Genomic DNA, 17,699 nt, shown 5'->3' with positions numbered 1-17,699 from the left:
GCTACCATGTTAAGCACTCATCTGTCCAAACTAATCCCGTTAATGCATCAGCACAGATCAGAATCAGAAATATGAACAAAAAGTCCAAATATTAATAGAAGAAGGACTAAAATAAGATATAAATACAAACAAAATAAAGTAATAATAAAGTATATACAAAAGCGCTGGGAATGAAGGTGATATATACAGGATGTTAACGTGGCAGGGATATTACACAGTGTATTGTACAGTTATTGTACAGAGTACAGGTTATTGTTCAGTCATCAGAGGGAGGAGTTGTAGAGTCTGATGGTCACAGGCAGGAATGACTTCCTGTGGCATTCTGTGGTGCATTATGGGGGAATGAGTCTCTCACTGAATGTGCTCCTGTGCTCCTGCAGCACGTTGTAGAGAGGGTGGCGGAGTTTGTCAATGATGGTGTGGAGCTTTGACAGAGTCCTCTATGTCACCACCGTCAGAGAGTCAAGCTCCACCCAGACAACATCACTGGCTTTACGGATCAGTTTATTCAGTCTGTTAGCATCCGCTCCCCTCAGCCTGCTGCCCCAGCACACCACAGCAAACAGGAGAGCACTGATCCACCACAGACTCAGAGAACATCCTCACCATCGTCCTGCGGATGTTGAAGGACCTCAGTCTCCTCAGGAAGCAGAGGCAGCTCAGGCCCTTCTTCAAGACGGCTTCTGTGTTCCTGCCCCAGTGCAGTTTTTTGTCCAAGTACACCCCCAGGTACTTGTAGTCCTCCACAATTTTCACACTGGCCCCCTGGGTGGAAACGGGGATCACTGGTGCCTTGGTTCTCCTCAGATCCATAATCAGCTCCTTGGTCTTTGTCACATTGAGCTGGAGGTGGTTCTGCTCGCACCATGTGATAAAGTTGCCCACCACAGCCCTGTACTCAGCCTCCTCACCCTTCCTGATGCATCCAACTACAGCAGAGTCATCAGAGAACTTCTGAAGGGGGCAGGACTCTGTGTTGTAGTTGAAGTCCGTGGTGTGGAGGGTGAAGAGGAAAGGAGACAGGACTGTCCCCCCGTGGAGCCCCGGTGTTGCTGACCACTCTCTCTGACACACAGTGTTGTAGGTGAACATCCTGAGGTAAGCCCTTCAGGTAGTCAACGATCCAGGACACGAGAGGAGCCTCCACCTGCATCGCTGATCTGGCCTGATGGTGTCAAAAGCACCAGAGAAGTCAAAGAACATGACACCAGGAGGCAGTTTCAAGTTCAGTGTCTGGACAATGGAACTCCGCCTGTCTGAGTGAGAGATGACAGACCACCGAGCCACAGCTGCCCCTGATTGGATAGTAAGTGGTAGTGTCTTGAGAGAAACTTAACAAGGACTTCTGCACATTTCTGTAGAGGTCACCTGACGACATACTGAGAGCAGTCTGAACTCAAAATTAAAAAGAACAACTGCTAACAGGCATACTCAAACGACCAGTCGTAACTGCTCGGCTCAGTTCAACACACTCACCCTTCATTGCTGTCCATTACTTTCTACAATGACGTCATTCAAAAACTTTGGTAGAAACTGGTTTTCTGCCTTTTCACATGCCTCAGCTTTGCTGCAGCGTTCTGTCTGCACCACTGAGCAGGTAATTTGCTGTCAAATGGCTTCATGAAGAAGCTGCATGTAGCTGACTGGATGTCTGTCACTCCAGTCAGCCTTGCAAACTTCCCCCTGGGGAGATTCTACACAACCATAATCTTCCTCCTCCCCAGAGCTGTCAGCTTCTCTAAGACTGCTAAGACTTCACCCTGATGCATCCACAGAGGAGTCTGGGGGATTGACAGGAAACACAAACAGCTGCTTGATTCCCGCTTGTCTACTCAATTCATTTTAGGTAACGCCGGCACTGCTGGCCTTGGAACCTTTTCCAAGCTCTTTACAGATCAGAGTGCTGTTCTTTCCAGACACCACTGGCATTTTTATGATCAATTGTCTGCAACTAGTCCACAATTCTCTTGCATTTAGATTTATAATGTGGTTGTTATAAAAGCTGGCTCATCCTCTGTCCCTGGGTTCCATCATGAAAGAATGATCTACCTGTGTGTCTGCCACACTTGTCATTTTCTTTCTTGGCTGCTCAACAAAGTCATCCTCTGATTAACAGAAGCTTTTGTGCATGCAAAAATATGTTGTGTGGACCGATCAACATATACAGACACATTCAACAAGAGGGAGTTTGAGGTACATTGTTAGAGAATTTTATTGAGTTTTTTGTTCAGCTGTCAAAACATAGCAGGAAAAACATCGAGTTCACACCTTTGTTACAGCACAGCCTCATTCCCACTGAGAGGAAGAAGCATGAATCAACACCTCTGCTTACTGTAGACCATTTTAATTAGATACAGTGAAGGATGCTCACACACTGAACATCCATCACAAACAGAGAGTGAGCTGTTCCATAAAACCCCCCATGGACTGTCTCTTCTAACTTTACCGTACTTCAGAGGGATTGTGCTTTAAAACAAGATGTTCTGTCAGTGATCCTGTAACAGTCACAAAGAAAGTTAACACAGTCAGAAAGGGTCAAATACATCAACTTCCACTCAACATAATATCAACTTTGATATCTTTTTCCTATTTTCTAATTAAGAACATATTTCTAAAATGTAAAGACCTGTTGTGAGACACAAATATTCTTCTCTGCAACAAAATAAAACATCCTTGAGTTAAAACATGATATTAGCAGGGGCGCTGGTGGCCTAGCGGTCTAAGGGCCCGATCTACTAAAGGTTTGCGTGTATAAAAACACGTGCAAACTTGATAGCACGCGCAAAGCAGATGTACTAACCGGGTGCGCTAAGGATTTCGTCTTTCAAATGAGCAAAATAGCACTCGCTATCCATTTAGCGTGTTTGCCTTCATGAATATGCAGAATACATGCAGGCGTCTATATTTAGCACGTTTGAAAGGCAGGTGCAAACTGGCACAGCGTTACACACACATGGCTGCGGTCACTGTAAAGCTCATCATAACATCGCTTTACAACATGCCCACAACATTACTACATTTTCAATCAAACCAAGAGAACAAAAAAATAATAATAAAACAACACAAATTCAAAGCAGTTCAGCACCACGGATAGCGACCCCATCATTCTGACACCCACTTTAACTTGTTCATATAATGAGAGCACAGTAGGTCACTGTATCAACAGCTATACAGTTTAGTCAAATTGGCACAGTGGCTCACATGTTCACATACAAACAAAAAATCAATATGAAGTACTCGGCCTACTCACCACTGTCTGGACGAGCCTTAAGCTCCGCGGACTTGTCCACGATGCACTGTATGTCCATTTTCTTTGATCTGTCATTCTCAATAGATAACATGACATGTCCACTCAGTCTATTCTGTCCCATCGTGCTCATCAAGGGGTTTTTAGTTAGTTTTAACTTGGAGAATGAGCGCTCACTGAGCTGCGCCAGGCAGCTCTGCGTAACTCCTCATCTCGTGCTTGTGTTACACTCGTGGAAAAAGTGAAGAAAGAATCACGAGCGTGATCGTGGTGTGTTTCCTCATCCAGAGCGTTTAATAGAATAATGAAAAGAGCGCGATCTCCCTGCTCTGCAGGTGGAGACCAAAGCAATGGATCACAGATGAACATCTGACACAGACTACTAAGTAGATCACAGATCAACATGAATAAATCTTACTTTTAAACAATAGAAAACATAGTAAACAGTATATTTAAACACTCTTAGCGTAATTACTGTTTGTTTTTAACCATTGACTGACTTTATGTATTTCAAATGACCTAAATGTTTCTATATGATTTTTAATCACTCTCTAGAACTTATGAAATCATTTTGTTTTTAGACACAATGTAGATTTTAGCTTTTTTTTTATAAACAATGAACTTAATAAACTGTTTTTAAACTCTTTTTAACTTATATAATGCTTTTTAATCTTTTTAACTTATATAATGCTTTTTAACCTGTCACACTTGCAGCAGTGTGTTGGGGTGAATTGATTCAAACATGTTCCCAGTTCCATTTAAGCTGGTGAATCTTTGGGACAGTTGCTGGATGATGATATCAGGCATTGAAAACGTTCACCCGAAAGTTGCTCCCTGGGACAGTGAGGCGACTGTCTTCATCCAAGTGACGCCTAACTTTTCTAGAGCAAGAGTGGCAGACTAAGTCTCATCAAATCGCTCTCTAAACTCCATCAAAACACTGATTGCGTTTTGGAGTAGAGTAGATGCGTTTATTTCATCAGCAGATCTTCTGTTTTTTCTCACATCATTCACCTTTTCACAGATGGCCTCCCACATCGTGTTTCTAACGCTGAGATGTCTCTGCTGGAGTTCACCGATGTGTTTATTTCCCTCCTCCACAAAGATCTCCAACTCCATGACTTCAAACTTCATTTATCGCTTAAGACCACTCTGCTCTCTCAAACTCTCCATGGTGACAGCCGATAGCACACGCAAAATCCTCGTAAAATAGGGCGGTCCTCACCACTTTTGCACTTGTTATCATTTGCGCATGCAGTCATAGCAGATCACCCGCAACACGCCCAGAAATAACACGTGCAAAATTATAATTTTCACACACAAATTAGCACTCGTTATTTGGGATCTTAGTAGATCAGGCCCGAAGTGCCCCACGTACAGAGGCTACAGTCCTCGTTGCAGGGGTCGCCGGTTCGATTCCCGGCCGGTCGACCATTTCCTGCATGTCTTCCCACGCTCTCTACTCCCCACATTCTCCTGTCTCTCTTCAGCTGTCCTATAAGATAAAGGGAAAAAGGCCAAAGATATAACTTAAAAAATATATATATATATATATATATATATATATGAAATTAGCGGGAACAGACTTGGCCTAATGGTTAAGTTGCGCGCCCATGTAGTGGTTGGCCCGGGTTCAAATCCAGCCTGCGGCCTCTTTCCTGCATGTCATTTCCCCACTCTCTCCCAGTTTCCTACACGATCCACTGTCCTTTCCTCTATAGAATAAAGGTGTAAAATCCCCAAAATATAACTTAAAAAAAAAAAGAAGAAAAGAAAATGAAATTTGTGCAAAAAATGAAAATGAAATTAGTGCAAGTCCAATCAGACTCTTTCATAAGGTGTTTTTCGGCCAGAGGAACTTTACCCCTGAACTATGTGCATTTTGACCGGTGGACCCAGGGTCTAAATTTAGTTCAGGGGTAGATAATCTCCCCCCTAAAAAGCCCCTGCTAGGAGGGTAGTAATTTTCAAAGGTCCCAGAGGGACTTTCTGGGGGCGGAGCCTGCAATGCTGAACGTGTCTGATTGGCAGATTTACCACAGTGTTTTTATTCCTCCCTCCGTCCACAATAACATCACACACATCTGTGATTCTCTTGATTTCTCTTTCTTTCATTAGTTTTTATTTGTTCTATCTTTTTTGTATGTGTGTGTACTTTTCAAAAGAAGAAGCTGTGATTCTCTTGATTTAGCAGCTTGTAACAGTAGTCTTCTCTCAGCCCACCGTGAATGCGTCTCTCCCGGTGTTCCGGTTTTAAAAGTGACCCTGTAAACTGGAGACCTTCAGCTGAACGTGTCAGTGTTTGTGGAGTTCACACAGCTGTTGAAACATAAAGATATCGGTTTGATCTGGCCCTCCTCGTATAAGTGAACCTCCTCCCTGTTTGTAAAAGTCTAAACTCTGAATAAAGGGGGTGGTGAGGGTCTTCAAGGATGTCCTTTGCCTTCTGAGTGGCTCTCACTTGATAGAGATGGCCAAGATCATTAAAATTAGTGCCAACGATCTTTCAGCAGATTTTGACAATGTAATCTAACCTGTTTTTGTTAAAGATGCTGAGGTTACCAAACCAAGAGGTCATTGTAAAAGTTAAAACAGACTCAATAAAAGATGAATACAATATTTTTAAGTCAGCTTCCTCAAGAAAAAGAGTGTCTGATTGGCCTTTTTTCAAATGGCATCATGTTTTCTTATCAGTGTTTGCATTAAAAGTCAGTTTGTCATCAAGAATTGTCCCCAAGTATTTATACTGATTCACTGGTTTAACAGCAGATCCATTGATGTCACTTGGTGCCTTGACTGGTTGATTCTGACTAAAATCAATCAGCATTTCCTTTGTTTATGAGACATTTAGATGCAAGTAAGATTCATCACGCCATTTAATAAAACTTTCCAGGACTGGACCGTGACCCACCTCGTGGTCCTGCAAGAGGCTGACTATTACTGAATCTTCAGCAAATTTAATTAAGAACTGTGACTCAAACTTACTCTGACATTCATTTGTGTAAAGCATAAAAAACAGGGGTGATAGAACACACCCCTGAGGAGAGCCTGTGGAACACTCTAAGGCTGAAGAAAAAGTGTCATTAACACGGGTCCTCTGGGACCTCATTGTTAAGAAGTTGACCAGCCAACAAATAGTGCCAAAATCAAAATCTGGTAATTTGGAAAGCCTGCGAGCAAGAATGTGGGGCTGCATGCAATTATAAGCTGACGAGAAATCAACAACGCATAACCGTGCATGCATTTTTTGGCCCTCCAGATGCCCGGCAAAAAGATTCAGTAATGTCACTGTAGCATCCTCTATCCCCTTCCTTGCTTGATAAGCAAACTAGAGGGGATCAATTATACCCCTAGACATAGTTACTATGCTAGTTTTACAATGTGCTCAAAACCTTTCATAACTAAGGAGGTAAGCGCCACAGGCCTCTTGGAGATGTCACCTTGCCTACTGGTACCACAGTAGATTCTTTCCATAATGCAGGAACCTTATTCTGTGATGAAGAAGTTTGGAAAATAAATGTAAAGATACCACTCAAAAACAAGGCACAATTCTTAAGCGATCGGCCTCTGATACAGTCAGGCCCATGACTTTTCCTCACTTTTGTCTGCTCAAGAGTTCTCCAGACATCAATTTCATCAATCTGTATATAACTTCCCTCTGAAGCAGCTCTGAATTCACCCAGTTCATCACTAAAATCCTGTGAATCAAACCGCAAATAAAACTGGTTAAACTCACTTGCTAGAATGGAGTCAGGCTTATCAAACTTATCAAAGTTGGACACTCCCCTTTTTTTGTCCTGAACACCCACCATGGTTTTAATTCCCCTCCAGGCACTGTGAGAATTACCATTCTTAAGTTCATCCTCGACCCTATCTTTGAATTTAACTTTGGCTAGCTTTATTTCCTTTTTAACCAACTTTTGAGCTACTCTGGATTGATGGATGTCACCCTGGTGAAAAGCTAGTCTTTTCTGATTGAGAACTGTCCCAAGCGATTTACTGACCCAGGGTTTATTATTTGGGTACAGTGTAATTGTCTTCCTTGGAATAATTATTTGTTCGCAGAAGGTGATATAGCTTGACACAGTGGAAGTCAGCTCATCTAAGTCAGAGCAAGAGTCTTTAAAGGTGACATATCATGCAAAATTGACTTTTTAACGGTTCTCTACCTGAAATATGTTTCCCTGGCATGTCTACAAACCCCCCAAAAATGAAAAAAATCCATTCTGCCCCTGTTCTGATTTCTCCACCTTTCTGTTAATGTGTGCTGAAACGAGCCATTTCAGACTTCCGTGTTTTTGTTACGTCACAACAATATCCGGTCTTTAACTGAAGTCAGAGCTCGGAGCTTGTTCAGCCCATAGACTGTATAAAATACAACTCAACCCCTCCTCTGTTTTTCATTACCTGCACACAACAAGGAGCTTAGGAGGGAGGCATGCTAGTTGTAGGCTGTCTTAATAAACACAAAGGTCGGTTTTACTCCCAACGTCTGCGGATTTGAAGATCTAGTGGATGACTTTTATTTTTCATGGTAAAGTGCTAGCGCTAGTTAGCATAGCCACATAGCTACATGTTCGTGGCTGTACCAAGACACACGTCGACATACTAATAAATAAAACAACAAGAAACACTAAATAGATCCTGCTGCAGGCGCCTCTCCGTCAGGATCAGATTCTGGATTAGATTCAGAGGGTTGAAGTAACGTGGGTCTGTGAGCAGCCGTGTATATTCAGCCAACATGTAAACTCAACGTGCTGGAGAGCCGAGGGCCCATCCACTACCCGAGGGGGCGTGGTCAGAGAGAAAACAGACCGTTCTGAGCAGGGCTGAAAAAGAGGGTTTTAAAGGCATGCCAAAATCTGATTTCAAAGTGTTTTTTTGAGCAATAAACTTTTAAGACATTATTTTGGGGACCTCTTAGACCAATATCTTTTGATGAAAAAGAGCGTAATATGTCACCTTTAAAAAGTCCCCGGTCAGTACTGTGAAAACAGCCGTTCAGTTCATGAGTTAACTTGCTCTCCTGGCCTGCAGTGTTCCAAGCAGCTGATGTTCATGTAGTTCACATGCACTGTATTATTTACACCATTAGATGGCGCCTGTGAGTAATGGGCAAAACAACTCACAGAAGTTTTGTGAGAGGAAGAATGTTGCTGTTGAGAGAAGCAGATAGAGAAAGAAGCGTAAGTATCCCAAACAGCCGTGAAGTGGAGCCGAGAAGGAGTTTTGAGTAATTTACATCTTTGTTGAGGACATAAAGGGGCGGCTGTGGCTCAGTGGGTAGAGTCGGTCGTCTATCAATCGGAAGGTTGGCGGTTCGATCCCAGCTCCGGCAGTCACATGCCGAAGTGTCCTTGAGCAAGACACTGAGCCCCGAATTGCTCCCTCTGTTGTTCAGAGGTGTGTGAATGTGTACGAATGAGATTAGCTAACACTGATGGTCCCTTACTGTAGCAGCCTCTACCATCAGTGAGTGAATGGGGATGAATGGGGATGAATGGGTATGAATGGGTGAATGTGACAAGTAGTGTAAAAGCGCCTTGAGTAGTCAGAAAGACTAGAAAAGCGCTATATAAGTACAAGTCCATTTACCATGAATGAAGTTGAAAGAAGAAAAACGTCCTCCCAACGTCCGCCTGTGTATCCGGCTGCAACAGAAACAATGTTTTTCATTCATTAGCTGTTGCCTATGAGTGGGGACTACTTTCCTCTGGTGACTTACACTTTGTTTGTTGAAATAGCTTCTAGTGTCCATCTTCCTTTTCTTGCCTGCAGACATCCTCAGACACGAGTGCACTGACAAAACCTGCAAGCAAAACAGCCTACAGGGAGCTAAGCCAATCAAAAAACAGAACAGTCTCAAAGACGTATTTGGGAGCCAAAGAGGGAAAGGATTTAACCCTTTGTGTGCTGCATGAAGCGCATTTTTTTCTCCTTCAGCCTTTATATTGGTGGGGACATTTCAGCCATCGTTTGAGATTGGTAGGGACACGTACACACGGTACACAACAATTATTCGCCATTGCAGTCTATGGTATTTACACGATACGATACACATTGATTGTAGATAATGACCATATCCTATGCAGTATTTACAACAATAGATGTTCTTTATTGTTGTGAAAAACAGTGTAAACACAGCGTTAGGGATCCTACTTAAAACACCTAAAATTCAGGCCCCCTGAGAGTCCAGGCAAACTAAAAAAATATTCTGTTTATAATTCCAGAGCTGTTATCAAATGCAAATAAAAACTTCAAATTAAAATAGTATTGTCTTTGTTCTCTATAACTTTCATCCTTTGTTATTGTTTACACCAATGCCACCCTGAGGGGTATACTACGAAGCCGGAGTTGTGGTTATTGCGGTAACTTCAGGGTTAACTCTGGATATTCAGTACTACGAAGGTGGATCACTCCTTATCAGGGTAGATCACCATGGTTACTGATGCTGAACTCCTAACCTGCTCAGGATCAGGGATCAGTTTCGAGAAAACTCCACCCACTGACCAATCAGCTCGCTCAACCACGGAGCTCTGTGAGCTGATCGCGAGGGGAGGGGTCAAGCCCGCAGTGGAGAAGAGACTGGCAGTACACACTTAGTCTACCTGTATGATTTTATATATATATGTATATATATATATATATATATATATATATATATATATATATAAATATATATATATATATATATATATATATGTATATATATGTATATATATATATATATATATATATATATATATATATATCTAAAGTCTAAAATAAGCTATTCAGAAGAAGTTGTTGTAGGACTACTGTATTAAATATAAAATTCCGCGTGCTTATCACTTTGAATCATGTTCACATTTGTATTAGTCCTTTAAGCACAGCGCTCAGTTTGATACCGTCAGGACTGCAGCTGAAATATTAAGTCTAAAACTGTCACACACGACACAAGATGAAATCAGAGAGAGAGATCAATGTCAGGGAATAAACAGAGTTATATCTAATGATGAATAAACAGAGTTATTATAGTCAGATATATCTAATGATGAATAAACAGAGTTGTTATAGTCAGATATATCTAATGATGAATAAACAGAGTTATTATAGTCAGATATATCTAATGATGAATAAACAGAGTTATTATAGTCAGATATATCTAATGATGAATAAACAGAGTTAATATAGTCAGATATATCTAATGATCAATAAACAGTTATTATAGTCAGATATATCTAATGATGAATAAACAGAGTTATTATAGTCAGATATATCTAATGATGAATAAACAGAGTTATTATAGTCAGATATATCTAATGATGAATAAACAGGTATTATAGTCACATATATCTAATGATCAATAAACAGTCATTATAGTCAGATATATGTCCGGGAGGCAGACACCCTCTCCACTTTTAAGAGTAGGCTTAAAACTTTCCTTTTTGATAAAGCTTATAGTTAGAGCTGGATCAGGCTTGGACCAGCTTTTGTCATGCTGCTATAGGCCTAGACTACCCCCTTCCCCCCAACCCCCTCATCACTTACTTTAACTCTGCCTGTCTCATTAAAGTTACTAACCATAGACCTTTCTGGAGTCCCTGAGCTCCATTGTCTCGTAGATTCCTCTGAGCTGCCGTAGACGTCCTCCTGCTGTGGACGATCTGGACTCCAGCTGATACGGACGTGCTGGACTCCAGCGGCAACAGCCTCTACAACTCGTCTCATCACTATCACCTCTCTCTCTTACTCCCCTCTATCTGTCTTTCCAGACCCAACTCGGTCGAGGCATGATGGCTGTCTAACATGAGTCTGGTTCTGCTCGAGGTTTCTGCCTGTTAAAAGGAAGTTTTTCCTCACCACTGTAACTAGCTAAATACTGCGATGTGCAATGCTCATGATGGATTAAGGTGGGGTCAGACTGAGTCTTACCCTGTCTTGGTGTTGGGTCTCTGTTCATAATTTGACATAGAGTGGTCTAGACCTCCTATGTTTGTAAAAGCGTCTTGAGATAACGTTTGTTGTGATATGGCGCTATACAAATAAAGATTGATGATGATGATGATGATGATGATGATATCTAATGAAGAATAAACAGTTATTATAGTCAGATATATCTAATGATCAATAAACAGAGTTGTTATAGTCAGATATATCTAATGATGAATAAACAGAGTTATTATAGTCAGATATATCTAATGATCAATAAACAGTTATTATAGTCAGATATATCTAATGATGAATAAACAGAGTTATTATAGTCAGATATATCTAATGATGAATAAACAGAGTTAATATAGTCAGATATATCTAATGATGAATAAACAGAGTTATTATAGTCAGATATATCTAATGATGAATAAACAGAGTTATTATAGTCAGATATATCTAATGATGAATAAACAGAGTTATTATTGTCAGATATATCTAATGATGAATAAACAGAGTTATTATAGTCAGATATATCTAATGATGAATAAACAGAGTTATTATAGTCAGATATATCTAATGAAGAATAAACAGTTGTTATTGTCAGATATCTGCACTAATGATGAGAACTAAGACGTGATTTGTGCATTCAAACAGTTTTGTCTAATCCCTCAGTTCTTTCTTCATGTTTCAATCACAGCTGTGTTGAAGTTAATCTAGATTATGTGTTTAACTTCTTCATATTTTTCTAATATCAGTGCAGTGTTTAAAAAATGTGTCTATGTACTGACAGCAGACTGTCCGTGTCTGTGATTGGTCACATGTTGTCTTCTCTGCCTCATTCATGTGAACGCGCTCAGGGTAATTCTGGATTGACTCAACATGTTGATAACCAGCTTTGTGTGACAGTTTAACGTGATCTCCTTTGTCCGGTTCAGTGAAGCCGGATCAGGAGAAGATATCTAGGATATGTTGAACTTGCTTCGTAGTATACCCCTCTGGTTTCACTTGACTTTGAATCCACTTATATTTGTGGCTATACCATATTATAAAGAATATACCTTTTTATAAACACATACAACAATGTTTTATAAAATATTAAAGTGGCCCTAAAACAGCAACCAATTCACATATTGTTTCTTCTTGTGTTCTTGCAGATAGAGATATTTTTAAAACACTAAGGCCCACGGAGGTCTTAAAGCAAAACAAAATCTATTCTAATTCTGGACTTATAATAACAAATAAAATACCTGGGCCTGCTTTCACTTGGTTTTGAGTCCACTTCTGTTTGCTGTAAGAACATCCATCAGCTCTTTCATAAATGAAATAATAATAGCGGACAAACAATTGTAAGACACACTCAAAGCTTGTTCTGTTAGCTCAGGGTAGAAGCAACATTTGATAAACATACTCAGGTTTAAGGACACTTCTTTGAGCTATGTCTGCAGCAGTTAAAAAAACCTCTCTGCAGCTACAATTGTACCTGTTCTCTTTGTATTTTTTTTCATTTCATCCACTGCCTCAACATCTAATGACAAAAGTGAGCCCTTTCTTTCGGGAGGAGAAAATGCCTCTCCAAATAAATCTGCAAGAGCACAGGTAGAGTCCATTTTGGTGGGAGAGGAACCACTCTCAGCCTCCTCTTGTATATATACATAACATGCTGCTAGTACTATAACCAAGCCCACATGATATTCATAACTGCACCAGATAAGTCTCATATCGATATGTTATACTGCACAGTGAAACACATGGCACATATTCAATAGTGATAAATGATATAACTAAATCCTTACCTGAGACCTCGGCCTCTGCAGCCTCTGCTTCCATAGTGGGGTAGATGTCCTGTCTCCCATCTTCTTCCAAGAAAGACAGTGCATCAAAGTGTGGATCAGTGCTGAGGTCATGCACAGGAAGGGCTTAGAACAGACAGTGTTGAAGTCTTTTCTTCCGACATGACTTTTGTTGCAACTATTATGCTTCAGGGCTTTAGCCGCATCTTCAGCACAGGCCAGGTCCGCTTCAGTTAAAGCCCATAACTCTTGGGCATTCTTCCACACCTCAGTGGAGAGCAACGCAGCGCATATTGCAGGCTCTAAGAACTGCTCCAACCTATCACAGGCACTGTTCCATCTTGTAGCAACATCTGTCATGAGCTTGTGCTCGGGGAGATTGAGAAGTTTCTGCTGTGCTTTCAGGACATGGCTCGGGTCTGCTTTTCCTAAAAAAAAAAGAAGCCAAGATGCTGCGTATTCTTCCCAGTAGACGGGAAACAGTGGGTAACTTCAGCACACGTTGAGCAGCCAAATTAATGCTGTGCGCAAAGCATTTCACATGCACTAACTTAACTGCGACTTCTGCCGCTATCATCATATTGGATGCATTGTCTGTCACCAAGGCTGGATCCTTTTCAGCAAGCCTACAGGTCCTGTAGCAGATCTGCTATATTTGACCAGGTGTGGCTGTCAAACAGGGCTCTGGTCTTTAAAACGGCGAGACCATTTCCCCTCAAGGAGAAATATGGTGGCATGTAACCGTTACATATCAAAAGATATGTAGGTCTGGAAAGAGGGATAGAGGAGAATAAGAAGAGAGGGAGCAGTGATAGTTATGAGACGAGTAGTAGTAGCTGTTGCCGCTGGAGTCCAGCACGTCCGTATCAGCTTGAGTCTGGAACGTCCACAGCAGGAGGACGTCTACGGCAGCTCAGAGGAACCTACAAGACAAGGGAGCTCAGGGACTCCAGAAAGGTCTATGGTTAGTAACTTTAATGGGACAGGGAGAGTTAAAGTAAGTGATGAGGGAGTTGGGAGGAAGGGGGTGAGATAGGATCTCAGTGTGTCTGTTCCCCCGGCAGTCTAAGCCTATAGAAGCATAACTAAGAGCTGGTCCAAGCCTGATCCAGCTCTAACTATAAGCTTTATCAAATGACTGGGTTGCTCTCGACGTCCATGCATCACATGTAATGATGACTCTGTTTGTCAAAATATATTTTTTCTGGTCACTGCTCTAACATCTGCATAGACTGCAGTTTCTGTAATGAACTGACAAGTGGGGATTGTATAGCGCGGCTCACGCTCTTTAAGCAGCTGCCTGAAGCCTCCGTTATGAACAACGCCGTAGGGACGTAAGTCTTTACAAATAAAGAATAAAGGTGCTTTTGTGATCTTGTGAGCCCAAGGAGAAGTCGAAGGACACTTCAGAGTTAAAAGCTTCGTACAGTTTCGTTTGGGAAGGCACACACTGGCCCTGTGTAGGCATACCTGTTGTAGCTAGCAGCAGATCAGGATGGTGTCTGGTCATATGTAGACAGAGGTTTGTCATGTAGCTGCAGTGCTTTACTTTGTTTTTGCATAGCTTGCATACAGCATGACTCATGTCCAAGTTTCTTCCTGTTTTTTTTGCAAAAATCTGAAATGTTCCCATTTCTTTGCTTTCAGCTTTCCTGGCAGACGGATAAAGTTTCTATGGTGTAATGCTTTGGGATTGAGGGGTGCACAGCTACACGCTGCATCGGCGGCAGAGTGGAGATGCAGAGTGGAGACGCAGCTAGGTAGGTCCTGCAGATCCACACATTTTATTACACCAAGGCTGCTCCTCTCTTGATAAAACCTACAAAGTCTCTTTTAATCGCTGCAATTCTCTGAAATTCAGTAAAGTCAAGATCCGGACTGAGATTCACGGTGTGCTTTTCACTTTACTTCTGCTGCTCATTGTTGCACTACCTGTGGGATTCTGCTTGTTTGGAGCAATCACTGCAGATCACCTGTGCCATGGAAGTCAGCATGATCACCACACGTTCCAATCGGCTAAAAACTGTCCTTCTGCCGCTAAATGTCAGCTAAATATACCAGCCAACGGCTTTCACCAGAACCTATTTGGATACTATACGATCTGTTCCTGTGTTCTGCACCATGGTCGGGCCGCGATGTATAAAAAGAGCCCTGACCAGCGGGGTGCTGTTTCCCCATTAAAGCAGATAGTGAAGGAAGGGGCGGAGGGGTGCTTATTTACATAAAGGACGACATCAAATGTGAACGTGTTATGTTTGAAGCTGTTAACCAGTCCCTCCAGGATTTCGCAGGATTTTTTTGTGATTGTTGCGTCCCAAAAAGCCTGAATTTGCGACAGCTTTTTGAAAAAATTGCGGTGAAAGTTGCGATTTTTTTTTTTGCTTTTGTCCCCCAATAACATCTCAGGGGCAAGTAAATACGCTAAATTACAGTTGTTTTTAGAAAGCATTCATGATGTGGCCACTGACTGTATTTTGATTCTCTTGATTCACAGAAAAATGCCATGAAAGGACTGTATTGCACATTTACGACGGTCCCTGAATGCACCTCGCAGGGACTGATGCACAGTCAGTTCACGCACTCTGAAATGAATCTGCATCTTTGATGACAAGGAGTTGATCAAAACTTACTGAATGTGTCTGATGTTTCACCAAACTGGATTAAATCAAGCTGTAGACGCAGAGCTTTTTACGGTAATAGCGGCAACAACGTCAAACATCAAATAGTAAACAGACGTCTGCCGGTTGTGTCTTTGTCACTAACGCACACCGGGGGTAAAAATCCTCAATAAAGATGACACAGATGCATGGAGGTGAGGAGAGCTGGTTCATAAAGCACACCTGCTGCAGGTAGAGACCAAGCTAACACTGAGCCCCTCAATCTATAAATAACAACGTTGTCATGGTCACTTGTCCTGCCTGCTGTCCTCTCTCTTCATCCGTTCTCTGTGCGTGTTTTGTTGTTGAAAAGTGCCGATCAAGTGAGGACTTATGTTTATGTTCCAAGGAAGTCAAACTGATGACAAAACCGATGACATGCAGGGGCTGAGATTGAGCTAATTGGTCAAATTTGCGGGAAAGTTGCGGTGATTCTAAAAAATTGCAGGGCCGTGAAAAAAATCGCGCTGATTGGTTGAATTTGCATTGATAGTTGCGATCGCGAAATCGCAACTTCCTGGAGGGACTGGTTAATACTCTTGAATATGTAGCATTGAAAATAATTATGTCTAAACAAATGTAATTTACTATTGTAGGACTATACAGACCCCACTCTGCGAATTATACATTCAGCTCACACAAATCATGAAAGAATGCAATCATAACAAAGAGTTAATCCTGATGGGTGACTTTAATTTAAATTGGGCCGATAAATCAAAGAGGAAAAAGATAAAAATCATCACAGACAAATATAATTTAGATTAGTTGATTTAAGAGCCAACAAGGATTTCCAAAACCTCTAGTACACAGTTGGACCTGATATTTACAAATAAACCAGAGAGAATTACTAAAAGTTATAACTTGATCACTGGCTTGCAGTGGCGGCTGGCCAATAGGGGCGCTAGGGCGCCGCCCCACCACTCACCACAAGAGATTAAAAACCCTCACACGTCTGTAAACTCGTGAACTTATATTTTTGTGCAGACAGAGCCGCTGTTTATGATGACCTGTTTTCAATAATGATGATATAAACACAAAATGATAAATGCATACTGAAAATACTAAAATAAACATTCATTTTTCTTCTTTATGGCTAAATTACAGTGTGTCTGACACTAAACTACGGCAGCGGCCTCCAAAACAGACGGCTGTCAAAGTGTGAAGTTTGTTTCTGCAGAATGAAGAGAAAGAGCTCAATCATAAAATAATCTCTGTTGTCCTGTAGAACCTCCTCCATGAATAACCTTTAAACCTTAAAGTGCACAACAAGCAGTGGCGGCTGGCCAATAGGGGCGCTAGGGCGCCGCCCCACCACCCACCACAAGACATTAAAAAAAAAAAAAAATGAAATAATAAAATAATATTCTGAACTGTATGTATATATATTTTAAAATGAGCAAGATTAATATTGTATAGTTAAATAATTATTAGTAAAGCTGTTTCGTTCATCTGTGTTGTCTGATTGGTGACGTATGTTCCCCATGGGTTTTCCCCATAGACTGGTTTTCTCCGGTTTTCCTCCGGGGCGCAGAAATCTTTGGCCATAGACTCTCGTTAAAAGTTGTACATGCGCAGTAGCTCCTCTTCAATACAAGAGATAGGGCCGTGTCGAGGCGCACCTTCCCTGCGCCCAGAGCTGAATGCAGCTTGATTTACATACCACCACCCTCCCGCCATAGGGCCGACGTCACAGCTGTCTGTCATCAAGCGTGGCTGATTGACAGCTTGAGCCGTGGGAGTAGGAGACGATCGGACAGAGAAGCAAAATGGAGACAGAGAAGTTAAATAATTCAGTGAAGTCACTCAAAACATCACCTTTTGAGAGGAGAACGTACCAGGAGAAGCTCGGTGTGAAAGAGCGTGGACCTGATCAGCCCAACATCATCATTAATCATCAGTCCAAAGACAGAGGGAGACAATACACCCGGTCTTTTTCCAGGACCTGGTTTAGCAACAAGGCTTGGCTAACTGCATGTAGTGATGCTAATGCATTATTCTGCTTTCCCTGCCTCCTTTTTCAAACGTCAGGATCTGACCCAGCATGGATAAAGACAGGTATCACTGATTTAAAGCACTTTTCAGAAAAGTTAA

The sequence above is a fragment of the Notolabrus celidotus genome, chromosome 6 (genome assembly GCF_009762535.1).
Source record: "Notolabrus celidotus isolate fNotCel1 chromosome 6, fNotCel1.pri, whole genome shotgun sequence".
NCBI classification, from domain to species: domain Eukaryota; kingdom Metazoa; phylum Chordata; class Actinopteri; order Labriformes; family Labridae; genus Notolabrus; species Notolabrus celidotus.
This window is presented reverse-complemented; position numbering follows the sequence as displayed.